We start from the raw sequence: 23749 nt of genomic DNA, 5'->3' as shown, positions 1-23749 counted from the left end.
ACTGTCAGAGAGTTTGGGAAATAAATTTTGGAAAGCTAAATTTAACATTGTTACTGACATGTAGCTGCTATCTGGTCAGAGAGTCACACATTTTTCCACTTGAGAAAAGAATAATGTAATCTTTAAAATCATTGATTTATGTTGTTCTTAATATAGAGAAAATATGTGCTCCATTTCACATAGTTACATTGTGAAGTTCTTTCTATACATAAAAATCCCTGCCTTCAAAAAAGTAGACAGAAAACTATGGTCAAGCTTGAAATTCATAGCCTAGCCCTAGGAAAGGTCACACACAGTGAGTCTAAGCAGGCATCTTGCTTTCTTTTGCCCTTCACCTACTTTTCCAGGGCCCTTGAAGCTGCCTATTCAGTCCCGATTAGACCTGTTCGAGTTCTAAACCAGTGTATTTAGAAAGGGGATTTAGCAATATTTTAAATGAAGTCTTTCTCATAATAATTTCTACACTTCTTCAAAATATTTTTTCTTACTCAAAGTGTCTTCATTTTGTGTAGTTCTGACAGTGTCTTCCTAGTTAACATACTGAGGATAAAAATAAATAGTGAGCTAAAATATCTGAGCTACTACATATTGAGCAAGTTTTCACACCAGCTACTCCATGACATCAGAGATATATATTTGAGTGGAAAGTCTCTTTTACCTTTAGGATGATCTAATCTTTTCATCTAATGTACTTGGCATGCTAAAGATAGCCTTCTGCTTTTCTTTACATTTTTCTTCCAGCTTGGAAGTGGGTCCCAAGTTCCTTCTCACTTGGTGGTATCCCAGACGGTCTCACATGCAGTCACCCTTACCTCCTGTGATGACAAACCAGGCTCTTTCCTGAACACAAAACTGGTAAAATTTGAACTCCAGACTTTGCTTTAGGTTTACATCTTAGCTAATTTTGACTATGGAGTCTCAACACAGAAGGAGAAAATGTCTCTGAAAAGTGAAGTCACCCATTCAACCTTTAAGTTCCTTGGAACTTGTTCAGATTCAAGGGAATATACTTGTGCAACAGTTTTATTTCTTTTTCCCCTTACCACTACACAGACCACCAGCAACAAGAAATTGGCAAAATCTGTGAGAGCAATTGCTTTAGCTCTTCATACAAGCAAGAAGAAATTCTCGGAAATTAAGAATTGAAGTGTTTAATTGCCATCTTTTAAACATGGGATAATCCAGATTGACCCCAAGTGTTAATACCACTGGAGCATGATCAGAGAGAGCAAAGCAAGCAACCCATATTCATATCCATAAGCTTTGGGTGTAATCCACTGCATAGTAAAACAGAATCTATTCAAGACTGACATAAATGACAGCAGGGGAGAAAAGGAATACATACTTCCAGCCAGACTGGCCACTCTCCAGGCATTTAGTAGCTGATGTTCTGTGGCTAATACCTTATTTACTACCCTTTGGTTATTGGCAAACATTGATGATTACTTGTATTTCATGGTTCTCACTGAATTTTGTTCCCAGGTAAACAATAAGCTTTAAAAAGCACAGTAAATAGGACAAAAGACACAGAGGACAATATGGGAGGCATGGAGTCCTGTAGGAGTGTTCTGGATCCAAATTCTTTGTCAGCCATTCTTCCAGAGACCCCCTTTTTGCTGGCTAATGCAATTAAGAGCCAGTTCTATAGTCTAACAACCTCACTAAATGCTATGAGTATTGAAGTTACAGTCTGTAATGGAGCAGCAAATATATACTGGAGGCTGTTGACAGACCCTGAGAAGTTTTTCATCAGTCTTCTGGTCAGTAAGAAAGAGTAGGTGACCAGCAACCAGAGGAACACAACTGCAGTAACCTTGGAAATTACTGAGAATTTTACCCAGATTCAGAGCTGCAGATTTAATTTTTTAATCTAACTGAAAGAAACTATAAATGCTCCCTTTCTACTTTTAAATACCAAAAATAAGACTGATTGCAAATATTTGACTTTTTTTTTTAATCTAGAGCCATTTAAGTTAAAAATTGAGGAAAAGTGAAGAATTCTATATTCTCTATAAAATATCATTTAAGGAAAAAGAGTGTAGCTATATGGATACCTTGTTTGTAACTTTTTAGAGATCTGTTTCTCATAATGCGAATTGATCCTTTACATTTTTTATCTGTCTCTGTGGAATTCAAAGCTTTCCTAAGCCTTATTTACTGGGAGAAAGAGAAATGTAAGCCCTGCAGCTGTTGGCTTTTGCACTCATTGGGCTAAGTTTTAATCCAAAGTGCAAGTCTTGTGCAGTATGTTGAGGTGATAAAATGTGAAGATGCAGTATTGTCTCATTTCTGAGTACCTCATAGTAGGTACCAGTATGAAGTTATTGAAGGAATAAGCAGGGGCAATGTGATTTATACAAGAGAAGATCAGAGGGTGTGAATTGAAAAGGCGTTCTGAATAAATTAAAAGATGAAGTATAAGAACTGAATTTGGGAGACAGGTCGCCCACATTGAACAGGTCTCCCCCATACAGCCTTACATCATACTTTAAGACTCCTATGTGCTATCTTCATTAATATAGCCTTTACTGGAAGAGTAGAAATTTAAAATTAAATTAATATCCCTACTCCCTAATATTCAGAAACAATAATAATGAAAACTAAAGCTTGTGTCATATTCTTTCAGTTGCTCGCTGCTGGAGTAGTTCTTACTAACTCCAAGTATTGGTTAGAAAGACAGTGATACATTTCAAAAAAAAGTCTGTCAACAAAGGAAATATCTAATTGCTTGGGAATAGTCTCAAAATCTCTTTTGATTCTTGAGCTCTTTCATCTTAATATTCTGCTTTATTTATGTGGTCTTGCAGGTATTGATTATTTATCAGTCACTGTTATCTCAGTTACTAAGAACATTACAAACAAGAACAACATAAGACAGTACTTACTTAAAATGACCACACTCCCACTACACAACTGTCTTTAGACTGTATTTTAAATTCAAACCAAATAATAAAGTGATACTAAGCTTTCTTTTTCTCTCTAAAAATGCTGATATCACTCCTTCCTGCCATAAGGAATACCTGGCAGTTATTGAAAAACATCTGAAGGACAACACAGTCATCAGTCACAGCCATCATGGCTTCATAAAGAAAGTCCTGCATGTCAAAACTAATTTCCTTTTATGACAAAGTAACCCACCTAGTTGATCAAAGAAAGCCAGTTGGTTCAAACTTTCTGGATTTCAGTAAAGCTTTTGATATTGTATCTCACAGGATTCTTTTGGACAAAATGTCCATCACACAGCTAGGTAAACACATCATGTGGTGGGTGAGCAATTGGCTCATGGGTCAAGCACAGAATGTAATAGTGAATGGGGTGACATCAGACTGGTGACTTGTCACTAGTGGGGTTCCACAGTGCTCCATCTTGGGCCCTGTGCTCTTCAATGTCTTCATAAATTTCTTGGACACTAAGTTTGCAGATGACAGAAAACTGGGAGGAGTTATTGACTCAAAGGCAGAGATACCTTGCATAGAGATCTAGACAAATTAGAGGGCTTGGCAGTCACCAACTCTATGAAGTTAAACAGAGACAAGTGCCAGAATCTGCAACTGGGATGTTCTTGCAGACTGGGGAACGAGATGCTGGAAAGTAGTGCCATGGAAAGGGTTAGGGTTAGGGTTGTTGATGACAAGTTGAATATAAGTCAGCAGTGCCCTGGCAGCCAGGAGAGCCAACAATGTCCTGGAGGGCATCAGGCAAAGCATTGCTAGCCAGTTGAGGGAGGTGATTGTCCCACCCTGCTCTGCACTGGGGCGACTTCACCTTGAATTTTGTGGCAGTTTTGGGCACCACAATGTAAGAAAGATATTAAGTTATTAGAGAGCATCCAGAGGAGGGCAATGAAGATGGTGAAGGGCCTTGAGGGGAAACAGTGTGAGGAGAGGCTGAGGACACTTGGTCTGTTCAGCCTGGAGAAGAGGAGACTGAGGGGAGACCTCATTGCAGTCTACAACTTCCTCATGAGGGAAAGCGGTGGGGCAGGCACAGATCTCTTCACTCTCATGACTAGTGACAGGACTCAAGGAAATAGCATGAGACTGAGTCAGGGGAGATTTAGATATCAGGAAAAACTTTTTCATCCAGAGGGTGGTCAAACACTGGAACAGACTCCCCAGGGAAGTGGTCACAGCACCAAACCTGACAGAGTTCAAAAAGCACTTGGACAATGCTCTCAGGCACATGTTGTAATTCTTGAGGATATCCTGTGCAGAGCCAGGAGTTGGACTTTGATGATCCTACTGTTTCCCTTCCAATTCAGGATATTCTGTGATTCTATGAAGTGTTTCTATAGAACAGAACTGAATCTTTTTTTACAGAGTAGAAACTCTAAAGCTATTGTGACAGGACTCTCTTCCAGATATGCTTTACTCTACAGAAGAGCAGTGTCTGCTGGTACAACACTCTTTGTCCCATCCATGCTTTAAGATCATCTTAATTTGTGTCTGGACAGGTGGAATAGAATACATTACTTTTGCAACTAGTGTCATTTAATATTAGAGGCTGGTTAAAATTCAAAACCGCAATCCCCCCAAATGTGGAAATGTTAAGTTTGGGAGACTTGTTTCAATCTAGTGTTCACGGGTTTGGACAAGTGGCATGATTTCACCCAAATTAAACTTCATGTTATGTCTTTAATAAGAATATAAAAATAACAATTATCATGCTCTGTGTTATGATAAAATGTTGTGCATTAGGCTATATAGACAGTTGTATATAGTTGTTTTTAAAATAGAAACCATTTTGGTGAATCTAGAGGCTGCTTGACTGAAGCAACATTAATTGTCATGAAGCAAAATCTGCAAAAGGTGTTAAGTCAGGTATCAACTGTAAATATTTGAAGAGGATATGTTACAGAAAAAAGAAAAGTATCAGTACAAACTACAACGCAGTATATCCTGGGCAAGCTAGTAATTAAATTGTTAACGGAGTTTCCAGTTTTACAAAAATGAAATACAACATCTAATCTGCAAATTATGAGTAAACTACTAATTCTTACATGAGTATGAATGCACAAATGTAGCTGACAGACATGCAAATGTTTTCACTGAGAAAACATGCTTTTAGCTTTGCTTGGTGTGATAAACTCAGATCAGACTAAACAATGAAAAATATGACCTAATCTGCTGAAACGGCCTATTTCTTCTCTTAGAGATTATGTAGTATTTTATCAAAGATGGTTATAAATTCAAGCATTTCTCCAAGACAGAGACCTGACTTTATCAAAGACTGGATTGCATTAACTGAAGCTCTCACAAGTGCCTCTTCTGTAGCAAACTCTACATTTTAGGGTCAGGGGTGAACTCTTATTTGAGTAGGAGGAAAATTGTTAATGAAATTTTGCTCAGTGAGCTGTGTCACCCTTTATTCTTGCTGTGCTCCAGGCAGGTCCATACTGTCAAATATCAGAAGAGGCTGGAAATGAGTGACACATGTCTTCAAGACCAGAAATGACAGTGACCTTCCAATCCTTTTTGTGAAGGAGCAGGGGTGTTGTACATAGCTATTAAGACCAGAAATGAATGCTGACATTTTAATAGTGTTCTGTTTGGTTCTTTGCTTCTTCTTATGGCAGCAGTTCAAACTCTATTCTTAGTTTTCCCAGCACAGACTCACAGCAATCCTATACAGGACACAAAACCAGATTTATGTTGGAGTCAGTGAGGGCAGAAATCACCTGGTCAGCTCCATCATTTGGATTGTGGTATGTGCTGCATACTTGATTGGAAGCAAAAAATAAGTTGTCTTTTTATCACTATGTTTGAGACCAGACAGCATCACAGTTTATACCTCTGAGTTTGTTTTTTTTTTCCTCTTCTCTCCCAATTTTGTCTTTTTTTCTGTAATAGTTTAATTTTTCAGTATTGAACTCCTTTTTACATAATATAATCCATATGAAAATGACGAGACATTTAATGGAGGTTCCAGATATTGCAAATGACTAAAGATAGGAGGGAGAAGGTAAAGTGTGTGTCCTGACTTATTTACGTAGACAGAAGGACATGAATGGTTGAATCTTCTCTATCTTTAGCCCTGCAAGTCAGCATGATTTACAAAACACTTGCAGAAGTTTAAGAGAGCTAGAAGAGTCCAGGAAGAAATCTGCATACAGGCAAAGAAAAATTGATATTTTGAGATACAAAAAGGATGAAATCAGAAGAAATGGTCCTGAATTGCAAGCCATGCTTGAGCACAGGCAGCAATCGTTGACTTGTATAGCAGTCCCAGTTAGGTTAATAGAATCATAGAATCATAGAATGGTTTTGGTTGGAAGGGGCCTTAAGAATCTTTTAATTCCAATCGCCCTGCTGTGGGCACGGACACCTTCCACTAGACCAAGTTGCTCCAAGCCCCATCCAGCCTCACCTTGAACAGTTCCAGGGATAAGGCATCCACAAATTCTCTGGGCAATCTATTCCAATGTCTGATCATTCTCTGACTAAATAATTTGTTCCTTATATCTAGTCTGCACCTGCCCCCTTTTAGTTAAAACCTTTCCCCCTTGTCCTGTCACCACACGCCCTCATAAAAAGTCTTTTTCCAGCTTTCTTATAGGCCCTTTTAGGTACAGGAAGGTGCTATACAGTCTCCCTGGAGCTTTTTCTTCTCCAGGATGAACAACGCCAACTCTCTCTGCCTTTCCTCATGAGGGAGGTTCTCCATCCCTCTATCTTCATGGCCATTCTCTGGAATTGCTCCACAGGTTCATGTCCTTCCTCTGCCGAGGACCCCAGAGCTGGATGCAGTCCTCCATGTGGGTTCTCACCAGAGCAGAATAGAGAGATGTAATCCTCTCCATCAGCCTGCTGGCCACGCTGCTTTTGATGCAGCCCAGGACACGGTTGGCTTTCTGAGCTGCAAACACACATTGCCGGGTCACGTTGAGCTTCTTGTCAACCAAGTTATTTTTTTCACTTGCATTTATAACAGGTGCAGGCATTTCTGTTATGTGTGAACTTCACTGCAGTTACCCTTGCTCTGATTACATTACAAATGAGGCCATTGCAGAGGTGTGCATGGAGCTGTATCTAGAGAGCTCCTAGAAGTTGAAAACCAGAGCAGAAATTAGCAACCCATCAGAGAAGCCACAAATGAAAGAATAAGCCAGTGAGACTAAAATAGCCGTACCCATTTGTCTTATTACAGTACCTCTGGCAGCAGCTCTGAGATCAGCTTACCAGTTAAACTTTTTTCCTTTGGCAATCCCTCTGGAGTATCCCCTCAGTGTACAGCAGGGAGGAAAGAAATGCTGGAAGCTCCTGACTTTGCACTGCTGTCCATGTTGATGAAAGTTTTTTCTGGGCAAACTGTGCTCTGATGTATCTTGGCTAGAGACTACCGAAGTGTTCACAACACATTGCCTTGGAGAAGGAAAGCAACTCCCGTCCTAGGGTATTAAATGTTCAGGAAGGTATTGTTAGAGAAGCCTCCATGGAGACTGTGACTGTCCATGACTGTCCTCTGAACAGAAAAGGAGAAAGAATAGGAGACAGCAGCATTGCAAGGAGGAGTGGTAAAGGAACATTACCAGGACTGAAAATCTGATATTATGCTAGGAAGTCCCTCCTCAGTGTACCACTTTGCACTATGCTTACCTCTGGAGTGGCTTGGCTTTGCAGTGAGTGCACATACAGTGCCCAGGATGGGGTACCCCGAGTCGGCAACATCTGTGAATGACCTAACAGGGATATAAATACAGCCAGGGTGAGCATTGCAGTGCATATCTCTCTGAATAGTGCAGAATTCTGCTACATGACAACACTTCTGTGCCAGGGAAAAGATAGTGAAAACTGCAGTGCTTCTCCTGTCGGAGACCGCTCTTTGGCATAGTATTTTCCAAGGAAATGCTTGAGGTTGGAACTTTCTTTTTCCTGTGGTTTGCCAGAAACCAGACATGTCAGTTTTTCAGAATTTTAAATCAGGGATGTATGGGATCCTGGTGACCTAGGGGTCCACAGCAGAGAGCAAAGTAGTTTGACATATTGAAGAGCACTATTCTGAGAGCAATAAAGTAGCATGTGGGCTGTATACTTGATCTTCTTGTTGAATTTAGGTTACTGTATGTTTTCATTGTTGCAAAAACACAAGACATTGAATGCCTTTTTTTTTTTTAATGTTTGATGTAAGTAAAATAAAACACTGTTTTCTCATTTATATTTGGCCAATGAGTCGCCAAAATCATCATGTAATATATTATTTTATAACAATATCTACCATATCTACCTTGTTACTTGCACAAGTAATGGATATAGATAGATGACATGGAACACAATCTAAGAGGTTAATATGTGTCAGTAGTTTCTTAGGAATACAAAAAATATTTTGCAACCCTCTTTTACTCAGATTTCAATGGCCCTGGAATATTCTCTATCTCTTTCTGGAAAGTAAATCCTTATCTGAAAGTATTACATCCAGTAGCCACAGAATGAAGTCCAAGGGGCAGTGTGGCAGGGCTAGAACAACTGAAATTCACACTTGAGAATCAGCACTAAGTACTACAACTATGCACTAGAGTAGGTTTATGCTGATTTTTTTGCCTCCAATTAACACTCATGTATGTGATGTAGAAAGAGCTCTGATTGATGACAATTATTTTTATGAGATCTGGTTGTTTTCAGCTTTTAGTACGAATGTATTTCTTTTGTGATATTACTTGTTTACAAACAATGTCTCGCAGTGAGACTAAAATTAGGATGTTATAGAGCAAAATGATACAAAACATCCACCAGTAAAAGTGTTTAAAGCATTCTAAAAATAAATAAAAAAAAAAGTTTTGCTTCCAAAAGATATCTTGAAAACTTTTATTTTTAATAAGCTGATATTTGGGGAGATAGAGTAAAATGCAAATTTAGACTTTCAAATGTAAATTTTATCCAAATAACATCTTTTTAGAAAGTATGTTTAGGTTCTGTTGATTTGTTCTTTGGTATTTGGCAAGATTGTAAGCAGAACCTCTCTTAGACATGACTAGGGGGAAGTTGTAACATAAATAAAATATTAACCTAATTAAGTGCATCTTTTTAAGTCCCGATAAACCTTATGAGGTCCTACATGTGAGTGTAAAACAGATCCAAAATTCCATGGAAGGAATGGGAGCTAAGATTTCCTAAACAGTCATCTTCTAATGCGTCAAACATATCTGATTTTTCTTTAGCAAGTATCAAGACCCAATGAAGAGTATGTTAAATTTGATTTCAGTGAAAGGAGATGAAACTAATTTTTTTAAGCAGACTTTGCCATTTTTACTCACACTCTATACCTGCTGCACCATTTAAAACTCGGTGTGTTCCTAAACCATGATGTGGTGTTTCAGAGAGTTTTCTTGCTCTTTAGAACACCAGAGAAGCAAGTCCATTCCCCAGCTGTCTGGGTTCTCATCTATTTTCCTTGGTATGTCATTTTGCCTGTGTAGCACATGCTTTCACTTCCCAAAGCCACTGTGCAAAGTTATAGTTGCTATCCTTGGAAGAAATTAGTGTTTGTTGCTTTAATTTTTTGGTGGAAAGCTGGCATTCTGTCATTTCAGCTCATCATATTATTATGCATGTAATAATGTGACATGCTTAACTGCTAGCTTCAAGCTGAACATTTAATGTGGGATACACCTACAGTGTTTTCATTTCAGATAGCTGCAATCAGACCCCAGAGCAGCTTTCTCATCTGGAAAGATAAAGTCCGTAGCATGCACATTTTTGACATGGACAGATTTGTTTTAACATGTTCAGAATATATAAAAATGTGAATGATAGAAGTCCAGCTCACCTCAAATTGGGCTAAAAAGAAAGATCACTATAGATTTTTACGTGTGTGTGAGATGATGTATTTTTGTGTGCTTGCAAGTGTGTTTCTGTGTAAAAGAGATGTAATAAATACAACCTTAGCTATTGTAAAGTATATTACAGAGGTAATTGGTGATTGTAAATAAATGAGCATGGTATATATGCCCAGGTTTCCTGAAAATAAAACTTGTAGATATGTCAAAGAATACGACAGTCTTTGAACGAAAAAAATTAGAATATGCTTTACACAAAATCTAGTTTTTCCACTTTTTTTCCTTGCAATTAGCTTGTACTATATTTCAAGTATGTTCAGTAATCTGCTGATCAGAAATTATTTTAAGTACACTGAAAAAAATGTGAGTGTTTATCACATTAATATTTGCTATGTGGTGATAATGGGAAAATGAATCCTAAAACATCTCTCAGAAGTTGGGTTCTGGTGAACACACACTCACATACTAAGTTTTCCAGGTCTCTGGAGTTGCTGCTGCATTAAATCATTGAGAAATCACTGCAAAAGTTCCAGGACCAGAATCCAAAAAAAGCCATCCATGGGCACAGGTGTGTGTAGTCTTACAGTGATTCAAATTAATTTATTTAAATCAAAAGCTGATTCCTGTCTAGGTTTGTGTTTGCAGCTTAGATAAGTATGTGCAGCTGGCTGTATTGCTTCATAGAGGAGCGCTATGAGAGAAGAATAAAGGCACGAAAATGTTAGAAAAACCCTGTATCAGGAAACCAGAGACACTATACAAATGTACAGTTGTGATCTTGCAGTCACTGTTGTTATCTGCCTAATACTGCAATAGCAATCACAGTCTATGAAAGACACAGTTTCTTATGCTTAGTTTCTGTTCAAATAGATATTTCCAGGCTTGGGTAATTTCCTGAGCTGGGTGTGAGGTTTATTCCAGACTCCTTGCTCCTGTCTGCATAGGACTCTCAGCTGCACATCTGCAGAACAGCCTCTCCTCTTTTCTGGAGGCACTTCAGAGATGCAGATAACTATGTTCACTCCTTCACCATAGGACATTTCCTTATCAACACTGTCTTTTGCATTCAGACTAATGCTAATTGAGAGACCTGACTGTAAGATTCTAACTGAGTCTCATAACCCAATAAAGGGTGACAGTAAAAAAGCACAGACTCCCACATTGACTCTAGGCCAGGACCCAGCTGAAACTGTCTTTCTTTTGATAGTAAGAGGATTCAAGAATGGCTAAAAGGTCTATAGCTCTCATAGCCTTTCCTGCTAATCATCCAAGTAAGAGGATAATAAGACTGTTGTAGGATCTATGTGGTCTTATACTATTTGTATTGCCTTTTTGTCAATCACTTTTGGCTGACTGCATGTAGCTGAGATTCAAAGAATTGGTTTAAAAGTTTACCTGGGCAAATGTATGCCAGCTACTTAAAAAATATCTGTGGATTATAATCTCTTCATGTCTATTTCTTGATTCAAATGTAATGCTTTATATACATATATAACATTTTTGAGTTATTCTTTCCTCCCACAATCATATTTGATTTGATTAATCTAGGTTGAACACTGGTAGTTCTTTTAAGTAAAATAGTTTGTATATTAATGAGATCCAGTCCAATTCAACTTAAAAAATATACTTACTTTTTCTTTTTTTTTTTTTTTTTTTTTTAAGAGAGAGAGAAATGTCCTTTCTTCTGTTATTGAGTGAGAGCACTGAGGAGATTTTTAATTTTTTTTTAGCCTAATTGACTTGAATTTTGCTCATCTGTGGTAGGTTATGTTTTCTCATTGTAGAAGCTTTTTCCTGGTAAAATCATTCCCTTCACTAATGAGATCCATCCTGATATGACAGGAAGACAGCTCTTAAAACACCCACCATTTTCTCCCATTCATTTGAATAGCAGCAAAGGGACATCTTTTAAAGTAATTTTTATCAGTGAGATTGGTCTGAATCTCATTAATAAAGAAATGATTTTACTCAAAAGAGCCTTCACAGTTGAGCTATAACCCAGATTAGTGAGATCTAGCCTGATTATAACGTCATAAGACATTGTACTTCTGCCATTCAAAGCATGCAGCAGTTCTGTAGAGACCATCAGTTTAGAGGGGCAGGGATGAAAGGTGAGGAAGATTCCTGGTGGTGTTTTTCTCTTCATTCCAATGTATCTTGAGCACAGAAAGTCGGTTCTTCCTTTTGTATATTAACATTGGTTTTCACTATATTTTTATTTTGCTGAGCTTAAGAGTCTCGGGTAAGTGCAAGTGTGCAAGAACAATGCTGTTTGACTTCACCAGACATTTACATAAGCCCTAGTCAAGTACCCACTTCTCTCAAACTTTGTCTCACAAAAAACCAGAACAAACATATTGCTTGTCAAAGGTCAGTCTAAGCAAGAATGTCTGACATTTTTGTTTTACAATGCATTTGACTTTTTTATTTTGGCAGGAAAATAGGAAATAATTGATGATTGAGAAAGAAAAATACCCTTAGCAAAAACTCATCGTGAATTGCTGAATCTGTTAGTAGGCTAAACAATTTGGGCACAGCCCTGTGCTGGAACTGGAGGTAAAAGAGTTTTACTTTAGAGGGTAAAAATAGGTGGTCACCATAGTTTCCTTTGCAGATTATCAAAAATGATCTTTTGTAAATGGATAAAGATTCTTTTTTAAAGTGACTTTTCAATCAAGTCTCCCTTTTTAGATACTATTTTTGTCTGTCAATTTTTTTCTCCATAAGACAGGCAGAGAGAAGAGAGAAGGAGCAGGAAAGAAGGGCAGATTTTTATGTCCTTTTATGCCCTAAATAATGATAAAAAAATTACTTGGATTTGAGCAAATGGGGAATGAAAATCTATGTAAGATTTAATTTAAAAAGATTTCATCTTTCATTGAATAAGAATTGAATCTTACATTCCAAGCAGCTGTCATGGAGCTGTTGTTCCTAAGGAGACTCAAAAGTTGGTACTTTCCAAGTGCAAGACCTTCTTCACCAGAACCAGCCAGCTGGGCTGCATTACTTCATTACTTTTGGCAACATAAAATCAGGGGAGTACAAAACTGCGAATAATTGCCTTTTTATGTTAAGCTCTATTTGGCATGCAGCTTTTGGGTGCAGTTGCCTATTTGGACAGTAAGGATAATTCCAAAAGGACATTCACCTAAGCTGGATGCATACTGCAGTCAGTGCAAATACCTCACATTGAAGGGCAGTAACTAACAGGGAAACTCAAATATGTATTTCAGATGAATTGTAGAAGACTGAGCTGTGTAAGGTACAAAATAAAATACAAGTGTAAAAAGAAAACATTTAAATTGGACCTCTATGAGTAGTTATTTTCTTGACACTATCACACTAAGAGCAGAGGTTTGCAATAAAGACCCCCATTTTGTTTCCACAGCATCATAACTCTGATTTTCTGACATTTTATATGAACTGCCTCATTTTCAGATATTGCTTTCAAAAGATTTCTGGAGATAGAGCTGAAAAACTCAATACCAGCCTTTCCCAGGGCCAATAGCTCTTACTGTATGGCTCCCCTGGTTTTAGTTTCCCAGGGTCTTTTCCCAAGAAAGAGGCATTTACTTTTCCTCCTTGCTTGCCCTTTTTTTTACCTCAATGGAAAGTTCATATGAATTCATACCATCCCACCCAGGTAGCATTTTGTCCCCACCCACTCCTTGCACAAGTACAAAGAGCTGCAGCTGAGAGCAAGTTAAGAATGGATGGAATCACTGTGAAGAAAGGAGCACAGAAAACTGCTACCAAATTAGACTGAACAGTGTCCTGTTCCAAACTGGTGATGTTTCTGTAAGATAGGATGGCGTTTCCAGAGTATTGATGCACAGTTAGCAAACCACTGAACACTCAGTTGTCCTCAGTAGAAGATGAAAATAGCTGGCCCACTACTGAAAAGTAACATAAATCTTCTATTTAGGCTAATGAGACTGATACAAAGGGAAGAGAGATCCTAGCACCTTACTGGTAAAGGATTACCCGGGTGCCAGGCAACCTCTGTTTCATACAGAACTCATTAAATTAGCATTTAAATCACAAAAACTCAGCACAGGGAATATTGAACATACTTGATAACACCCAGCTTGCTGAAGCCAAGCAGTCACAAGAAAACATCGCAACACACTGGAGTGTGGTAAATAACACCAACAAGGCGTATAAAAAAGTGGTTATATGTGTTTTTTCCACCCTTCAGGCTACTGAAGGGTGAAACAGCTGCAACAAGATGGATTAAGAAGGCCCTACTGTTAGTAAAGCACAACATATCGTAAGGAAGGAAAACTATTACCTTAGCAAAACCTTGAAAAATATTTTGAGAATGCCATATTCATAGCCACACTGTCTAGCTTGAGGTACAGATGCTATTCAAAACCTTAAATGAACAAGGACAGCTATTGGAAGACCAATTGCCTTCACCTGGGAAAACTTAACCAAAGGACATAATAGGAATAGAACGGAAGGGAAGGTAGGAATTGGTCAGACTGGGCTTCAAGTGTTAGGTGGTGATTGTGTTTCCAGTAGGAAGAAATTGGAGGAAACTTAAGGAAGACTGTAGTACAAATCAACTGTGTTTGAATAAATGTAGACAGTGGGTAGCTCTAGTGTTTTGTGGCAAATCAGCTCTAGGTTTGTGGTTAGTCACTGAATGGCTTAGCACTTGTGTAGCAATACTTCTATCAACATATCTCTGTTCCAAAAACTGCTGTGTTACATACACTATGGAGAACCTGGAGTCATTGCAGGGATTTTCGTAATTTCATACTGCTTCCAGAAGAGTGAAACTCTCTTTGTTTTGCTATATTTAGCACAACTTCCCCCCTTGCCCTCAAGTCTTAACTATGGCTGAAAGATTAAGCCTGGAAATCTTTTGTGAGCTTATAAACTCTAAAAAATACAAAAGGGTCTAGATGGCTCACATTTTTACTGTTAGGAGATTTCATTTCTTATGCAAAGATCTCTGTTCTGGCTAGAGTAAGCACCCCAGAGGAATAAACTGGTCCTTTCTGCACACAGCTGCACCTATCCATGTTCTTTGCCAAAGAGATCAGGAGCACCTGAGAAGGTCTCTGGCAGCTCAGAAACAGTGTGTTTGACTGAAGGTTGCATAGCACCTCCTTGCTTTACCAGCTCCTACCTTCAGCCCACACTAAACTCACTCACACATTAAAAAGTGAAATGTAATATTCTGCTCCCTGATCTTAGACTGCAATGTCTTTGTTCAGTTCTCAGTCATTGCTGGAATGTGCCAAGCAATGAAATGTCAGTCTTTGAAATACAGTTCTTACGATTTTTTTTTCTTGAAAGTAAATATAACTTTCTCTCATAATAATATTTAATGATGTCCCATTTAGTATTGTTCCCACTTTGCTTCTATCAGCCTTCGTTATGAATGCCATGTTGCATCTCAACCCTTCTGCCTCTGAAGCTCATGTCAATGCCAATACGTGGGTATTTTAAATACAGAGAATGCATAAGAATCTATTCAGCCAGCACTCCTCCACTTTCTCCAAATTCATTGTGTCACCTCCGCCTCCAGTGGCCTGTCTTGAAGAACCCCTAGGTAATTCTTGAACGCATGGCACTGCTGCCCCCAGGCTCCCTGTGATGTGGTTGTGCAATGTACCCATTCTTTTGTGTGTGAGAGGGAGAATATTTGTAAACCAAGCAAGAAGAAAATGCCTGATACTTTCATGAGCGTATGAACATTTGATCCAGAGGGAAGGTTCACCCCCTGCTTTTTTAAGTGAAAATTTTCATGTCGGGGCTAACTAGTTATTTTGCTGTGAACTGCTGCAGGTGTTAATTCAGGGTGGACCTTAAAGGCCAATCTTAGGTGAGTATTGTAAAAAAACTGGACTTTAAGCTAAAATTTGAGTTGTTTCCTGCATAGAATCTTAACACAGAGAAGTACTATGACCATTTGTGCTGCCCAAGCCCAAAAATCCCACAAGGTATTTTCATTCCCACCTACCTACATCTCAGCCTGCCAGTGTCACAGTGGGTGATACAGATCTTCTATCAAACACAGAAAATGAATGCAGGAAGTGTTAAAAAAGGTTCAATTCCTTGCCTACTATACCCATCACAGTTCTCTATTTTTTTATTTATCTTGTTAATGCAAATAATGTCAGCCATAAATAGCAACACTTAAAAGAAAATAGGATTAGGATAGGTGACATCACTCCCAAAACAGGAAGGTTTTGGTAGGGTTTCTTAAGCTGCCTAAAATTTGAGCAACCTTCTCCCTACCTCTGAGGTCTATGGGCAGCAACCACTGTACAACAGCTAGTGCAAGTTGTTTCTGATGAGTTCACAGATCCATTAAGGTTTTGATGATCTTTAAGTTCTCTTCCAACCCCAACCCCAACCCAAATCATTCTGATTCTATGATTATTTCTGGAAAGGGTATAGGGCATAGTTGGGAAGGCATCATACATTTCCCAATGCTTTAGCTATCTCTTATGAAAATTAAAATCTTTCTGTGAAACTGTAAGGTAATTTTCTACATTCCTTAGACCCCAGTCTTGAGCCAGGACTTTTTGAACACCTTTGTGATTTGAGTCTTCATCACATATCATGATGTTGCACTAATTACCAATTATCTTACTCTGGTTTCCACCAGTGTACGAACAGTCCATGAACAAGAAGTGACTGAACACGTGAATTCTATTCCCTGCCTCATTCAGTAGGTAAGTTTTGCTTGTAGTTTGTCAACAAAGGTAATTTTTAATTTATTTGAAAGGAATTAAAATCCCTGTTTTTTACAATCTTGATAAAAACAATGACTAACTGCATGATTAATGGAGATTAAAAAGCTCATTTAGGGTCTAATGGAAGTTAACAGGGCTTTTTCTTATTAATGTTTCTAATTGATTCTTGATTTAAGTGGTAGCCATTTTTTTTAAGTGGCCTATTATTGAAATGGACTTCTGGTAAAAAAATGGACATTAAATCTTTGGGAAACTTTCATGTATAAATCTATGCTTGATCTATACAATTATTCTATTATTGATTTATAATGTCAGAAATGTAAAAGAAAAAGAACAAAGAAATGTCCCAAGTTACATTTTCTTTGCACCTTTTTCTGGATTTCACCCACCAACAGAATCAAAGGCCTCTCTCAAACACTGTTTACTAATGCAGATGCCATGACAAGTCACAGTATATTTGTTCTAACATTTGAATGTATGTTGAACTTTTGAAGATAGCTCACAAGACATTTAGCCAAATTAATTGCTCTAAAAAGTAGCTTTCAAGTTATGAAGTAGAGTTGTACTACTCAAACTTGTATGTAGAGGATCTTTTATGGACAAGCTGCTACACAGAAAAGTCTGATAAAGAAGCTTCAAAGCAGATGCCACCAACAGTATGAGTTCAGTTCTGTATGTTGTAGAAATAATACAAATTAGAAATTCATGCTCTTCACAGTTTAAATACGGACACAAACTTCTATGCAGGTTACCCGAGACACATAAATATCTAGTGCTTTCTACCTGCCTACTTAGTTATAATTCAACATTTAAAATTATGGTGTGTTTCTGTTCATACTGCTATGAATATTATTCATATTTATTGTGTTTGTTTACATAGTAGTTAGCTTGAAGGAACAAGATTGTTACACTGGTCCAAACCCCAAATCTTCAGCTGCTGTAAGTATTGTCACTGGCTTTGAGTGAGCTCCCCTGACTTTTGCTGGTAAGGTTCTAGACAACTAATTTCAGATGTTCATTAACATTACTGACTTTTGGAAGCATAGAATGTTTCTGTAATGATCACTGCAGTGATTTTAGAGCAAAAAAAGACACAGGACTCTTATAAATAAATTAAAATGGACTTTTTACAGGTAGCAATTGTGCATGAACACACGCACGATTCTCATATGCTTACATGCAAGCTATCAGCACGAGGAATATACATCCTACAGTTTCCCAAAATTATGGCTTGAATGACACAGGAGGGAAAGTGGGTGACTGTGCTACAGTGTATTTTTACTTGAAAATCATGGTTTTTCCTCTTCTGTACAGCTTTATCTGAAGAAAATCTTGTTTATCTTGATTTAGTCCAAAGGATATGGTAGTCATGTTACTAACAGTAATGTCCATGATACCAACCTCAACAATTCAGTAATCTTCACTAGGCGATTTATTTTATAAACAGATTTTTTAGGTTTTTTATTAAGAAATATTTGTCAAGGAAGAACTGTAATTGTGATTTTGTATGTAGAGGAGACAACCCAAAAGCTAAAGGGGAATAAAAATAGCATCCTCTCAAGTGTTGTAGCTACTTCCAGTATGTAACTGACATCATCATATGAAAATTAATTGGGAGGAGCTGCAAACAGCGCAGAGAACACTGACATACTATGGGATAAAGTGGAAAGCCTTGGGGCAGAGCAGTAATGACCTGATCTCATGTTTCCTTGGGATTCAGTAAACTCAAAGACTGTTGGGGTAGAGGAAGGGAAGAAAACATCTTGAAGGATTCAGAAAGAAAAAAAGAATGTGTGGAGTACATAGAAAGAGGATAGATGTGGCAGGACTGAGAAAGGCTTGAAAACTGCAGAGGTCAGATGTGAGTTAAAAAGAGGAATATACCATCCGAGTAAGGAAGCTTTAAGGTGGAGAAGGAGAGGAGTATAAAAGTCTGAGAACAGTCAAATTACTCCTTCTTCCTTTCCCACAGCTTCCTTCTTTGCTGATGTAATGAGAGCTCTCTTTCCATGCCCTTCAGTATCCTCTGCCACTGTTGGTATGACCATGTTACAAATAGGAGCAATATGCCCCATCCCTGCCACTAACCAAGCCAGGAAGTGAAAATACAGTAGTTTCTTTTCTCAGTGTATCATACTCCATCTGTATGATACTTTCTCACGTATAAGAAAATATTTTGTAGAACAAAGTGGGTTTTGAGAGGCTTATAATAAAATAACCATACTTGCACATGCTGTACATTGTGCCTATGGATAAAAAAATGTCGTAAACCAGCTGTATCTCTCGAAGTGTCTAGCAGCCATATTTTTATTCTTAATAAGTTTATTTTATAGTGGATAAAGCTGGGACATTTAGCTGTTGGACATAAATTCCATTTTCCTTTTTTGTCCATGAGTTCATATGACTGACATGTTCCTCGTATGTGATATAATAAGGTGAAATCTTGTTTCCTCTTAGAGGATAATGTGTGATATCATGGCAATGACAAGCATGAATGAGATGCCAACATTTGACACTCTTTGGTAAGCAGTGAAAACATTACAGTGAGAGGTGTCCAGCAGCGTTAAAGAGTAACCCAATCAGGACAAGTCCATGTCTGAGTCAACATCAACTTGATAGAATTGCTGCTTTTGGCAGTTAATGTTGACAATTAGTACAGTGCCCTTATTGTATATGTGAGGGACTTTAGTGGACAGTGAGTCCAAAAGCTAAGGAAACAGCTGCTGGGCACATAAGTGTCTTGTTGGAAAGATATGAATATATTTAGAAAGATAGATTTGTGTTGCTGGCCTTAATCCCTTGCCTTAAGTGTCTTCTTTCTGATGGTCAGAGATAGCAGTGCAACTGAATAAAGGGAAGCATTTTTGACTGGCTAGTGTACATCAGGTCCTATACACATACTGACTGAATTCACATTACTTGTCACTTGATGCAGTTATGAGATCTGAATGATTTTCAGTCACTTCAGTGAAGGCTGTAGTTGAAACCTGGTCCCAAAGCCGCAAGGCAAGTGTATTACATACCTGTCAACTAACAAGACTTGCCAAAGTGAATCTACTCATATGAACACATGACCATTATTGCTGTTCACACTGTGAAACACTATACACTGTGACAAAAGTAAAAAGTAAGAGGATTATTATGCTAGACAGTCACTTACTAAATATATTTATTGTGGATAGATGAATATTCCTTTTATAACAGAAATTTCAGCTTTTGATAAATTTATAATATTGAAAATGTGATATGGGCAATTTAGTAAAACTTGACCTTTTCCTCTTCTAAAGAGTAGGAAAATATTTACATTTCCTGCCTGAACAAAGATTTTTATGCTGGAGACTACTAAATATTCCACGTATCAAGCTCAAGTAGAAGCAATCGAATTCAGCTAGCAGCTGGACCACACAGGCCAAATTTCTTTACATTGTTACAGAATGCTTAATCATTCGTCAGATCTAAATAATAACCTACTTACCAGTTAACAAAGCCCAACCCTTGTCACACAGGGAAATGTGCAATGTGCTGCATTCATTTTCTAGGTGAGAAACATGGATCAGTGAGTTGGTGAAGCTGACAAGACCTTCACTTAAAAAGAAATGAAAACAGCTCCTTGAAATGGAATTCGGAAATATACTTCCTGATATGGAACTCCCACAGGAGAAAGGAGACTCTAGGGGTATAGAAGAAGATTTAGAATTAGTTCTATTGTCAGGTCTAGAAAACTGACTGTGTCTTAGAGGTCTCTTCAGTGACCAAGGACTAAAGAACTGTCAAAGATTCCATCTAACTGAGTAAGAGCTAATGAAATAGAGATGGAGACCAGGCTCTTGCACAGTGTCCATTGATCACATTTCCAAAAGTTTTACTATGAGCAGAAAAATACAAAATACTTTAGAATACCTCAGACAGAATATTAACCCAAGTGTTTTAAGATCCATGCTGCAAATTGACCCCATACTAGGCACAATGCTACTTTATCTGCAAAATGCTGATCTTCTTCATACCATTTATTTTTATATATTTTATTAATAGGAAGACATATCCACTCCTTCAAAAACTATAGTAAAGAAGACTCTTACAACTCACTGAGTTCACTAAGCTTTTCACTTCTCTTTTAAAGCATTGTTGTTGTGTATAATATCTATTAGAAGCATTTCTCTTTTGCAAGAACAAAGTAAAAAGAAATCTAGTCATTACTACTGGAAAAACAGATTATAAATAGTTACGAATAGTCTTGTTTGAATGACAACTTTAAAAAATAACTGATAGTGCTGAGTATCCTCAGGAGAAAGAAAGTTTCTCCGTTAGTGTCTAATGATCACCTTAGAAGGTAGAAATCTTACACCTTACAAACTTGTTAAGGCTTTGTGCGTGTACAAAAGCTGCAGTGATCTTTGATTAGGGATGTAATATGAGACACAGTAAATGAATACTTTGATCATATCAGTATTTCACATTCCCTTCCATTCTGTTGGAGAAAACTTCATCAGTTTTCCTGGCTTGTCTCCTATTTTATAGGAAAGTTGTTCATCCTGGCTCAAACATGGCTATCCCATCTTACATACTTCAATGTCCATCAAATTAAGGTGAGATCCTAGTATCAGAATTAAACTGAACTGGAAACAGTGACTGATTAATTCCTCTTCTTTCTCCTTGTAGTGTGACTCAATTGGTTGATGAAGATTTTTATAGAGTTTATGCCGCCTTCTGATAAGAAAAGAGATGGATCAAGTACCTAGTTCTCCTCTCTGAGATCTTCCAACACTCCTGCAACCCCTTTTCTTATTTAAAGTTGGTGAAAAATGTACCTGTATGTTACAGATGAGAGTAAGCTCCCGAGATTTTTAAGATATTGATTTATTTTATATAAATAAGGGCTTAATCACCATTGTAATAAGAATACTGTACATGGATCTAATCTATCAAGCAATACAAAGAATCCCATTTTATCTTCCAGAGGTCAAATATGAGATGGGTTTTGAGCTTCAGGCTTGAGGCAGGAGAGGATGGGAATAGGGTTAGCTGCTGTTTACCATGGATTTTTTTTTTCTTCTTATCTTTATAAATATTTCAGTGACTTCTTTTTGTCCCTTTTCATTTGCGCCTTTGAGGAACTATATTTAGGCTTAGAGAATTTGTACGGCAAATCAGGTTTAAAACTTTTATAAATAGACTTCTTGAAAACTTCCAGGTCTCGCTATCTATATATTGCACTAGACAGGTCTGTGTAGGGGGAAAGAAAAACAGTACAACTTATAAATGATTTAAGAACATGAAATGATTTTAAATTGGTCCAGTCAACAAGGAAAACAGGCATTTTACCTAAGGTGCCTATCATATAAGTGTTGTAGATTTCTTTTATTTCTACAGGCAGTTTCTCTTAATCAGTCTGCTATCAATATATCCCTTTTGTTTGTGACACAAAAGTCTTTCCACTTTAATTTAACAGGTTTTATTTCTAAAGAAAAATCCTGTGTGTATTTTCTCTCTCCATACATTCATAGTCTCTATGAGAAAGGCTTTCACTTAGTGTTTTTTTTTAATTTCACATTTGCTAATAACATGCTTTTCAGAAAAAGCAGGTGCTTTTACAGCAACATACAAGTGGTGTGTTTTGAAGGAGCAATATGTAGCTTGTTGCCCTTTGATGTAAATTTGTGAGGAAGATAGATTATAACATCAAGATGTTTCTCTGTGCATAATAAACTGCAGAGGACAAAGGTCATGGCTGAGAATTGTATGGGATACAAGTGACTACCTTCACTACAATCAATTATTAGAATGATTATATTGTGTCTGGAGAATATGATGCTAATGACTAGCTAACGCTTAGAATACACACTCTTGACTTGAAAACCAATGACAGTTAAATGTAGCAGGGGGAAAGGCCTATATGTTGAGCTAGCAGCTCTCTAGTGTTGATAATGAATAATTAAAAATAACAGTCTTTATATGAGGCTTGACGGTATACATGTCCTTTAAGTATATTCTGCTTTGTACAGAACTTGGCACAATGACAGCCTAAGAAATGCATCCTACTGCATCCTGTACAGATGTAGTGTAAGGAAGCAGGGAGTAAAACACCCTCACAGCTGGGAGGGCCTAAGCAGGATTAGCTGTGTACTTATTGCTAACCTTCCACTCCCCTGTCTTCCAAACAAATAAATAATTGAAACCCATTACCTCTTTTAGGGGGTTTGCTCACATGCTTTCTATATTCACATCAAAGCAGAGATCAGTGTCAAAGAGGCAGCCACATTTAGCTGAGTCTCTCAGAGACTACTGATTAATTAGTTCTGCATTTTGGAAGTGCATCCAAAGATGTTGTAAAATAGTGTTTGTTTTTGCTTTTGCCAAAACTTGTTTAGGAGAGCTCTAGAGGATGACGGTGATGTACTCAAGATGGTTGTGAAAGAAAAGGGCAATCAGTTCAGGTGTGCATGTGCCAGCATTTTTTTTCCCCTTATGAAGTTTCTGCACCAGTTTTCAAAGTGACTAAATGAAATACAGAGTGGTATTAATAGAAGGTGAAGGATGGAGTGGGAATGGAAGCTCTGCCATTCCCCTTAATTGAACCAGTGAAAAATGAAAGATACACCAAGGCTAATGAATTAGTTCTTAAAAAAAAGAATAAAAAAATAAAACAAACCTGACATAGATAAGGAAGATGCAAAGACTGTAAAATATGCATAAATATTGCCTTTTGAAAGGCTTTAGGTCCCGTTTCTTACATGACTTTTTTTTTCATTAAGTGTGGTAATATGATGTATGGGGGGATACTCAGTTATGGCAAATATTGCCTACAAAAGTGTGTTCATACTGTTATTTGCCTTTCTGTCTCTGTCTATATCAACTCCACATGCTGCTCTGGTGGCCTGCTTTGTACTTAATATAACTTGTCAAAACACATCTATCAGATATATGAAAAGGCAAACCTGGGTGGCCAGACTAGTCCAAGCCTGGCGTGGATTGCATTTTACCAAGACCACAGAAATCTCTTCTCCTCCACGAGATTAAGATGAAAAGCAGAGTTCATTGTTGTGCAACCAGATTTTAAAATAATTACACACACGTTAGTGCATTAGTAGGCCACTTGTGTTTATTTGAATCCCACATACTGTACTTTTATGTGGATTTTAAGTGATTTTTAAAACTGTCAGTAAAAAAAAAAAAAATTAAAAGTTATGTTACCACTTGTTTTAGACTGCCTTTGTTTTTCTCTTTTTTTTTTTTTTTTAATCTCTTCCTTTAGTTGCTTCTGTAT

At 37.6% G+C, this 23749-nt stretch overlaps 1 long non-coding RNA gene across 1 annotated transcript in view; it reads left to right on the top strand.

The window, feature by feature from the left end:
• LOC120323522 overlaps positions 1-23749 on the top strand; it is a 52609-nt gene that overhangs the window by 6346 nt on the left and 22514 nt on the right. Inside the window, exon 2 of the long non-coding RNA XR_005564045.1 lies at positions 16398-16464. This is a non-coding gene — a long non-coding RNA (uncharacterized LOC120323522). The remainder of the gene's footprint in view (positions 1-16397; positions 16465-23749) is intronic.

The sequence above is a fragment of the Pipra filicauda genome, unplaced genomic scaffold (assembly GCF_003945595.2).
Source record: "Pipra filicauda isolate LSUMZ 115617 unplaced genomic scaffold, ASM394559v2 scaffold27_size4233163_pilon, whole genome shotgun sequence".
Taxonomy (NCBI): domain Eukaryota; kingdom Metazoa; phylum Chordata; class Aves; order Passeriformes; family Pipridae; genus Pipra; species Pipra filicauda.
Note: the sequence above shows the minus strand (reverse complement) of the source record. Positions and strands in the feature narration are given on the sequence as shown.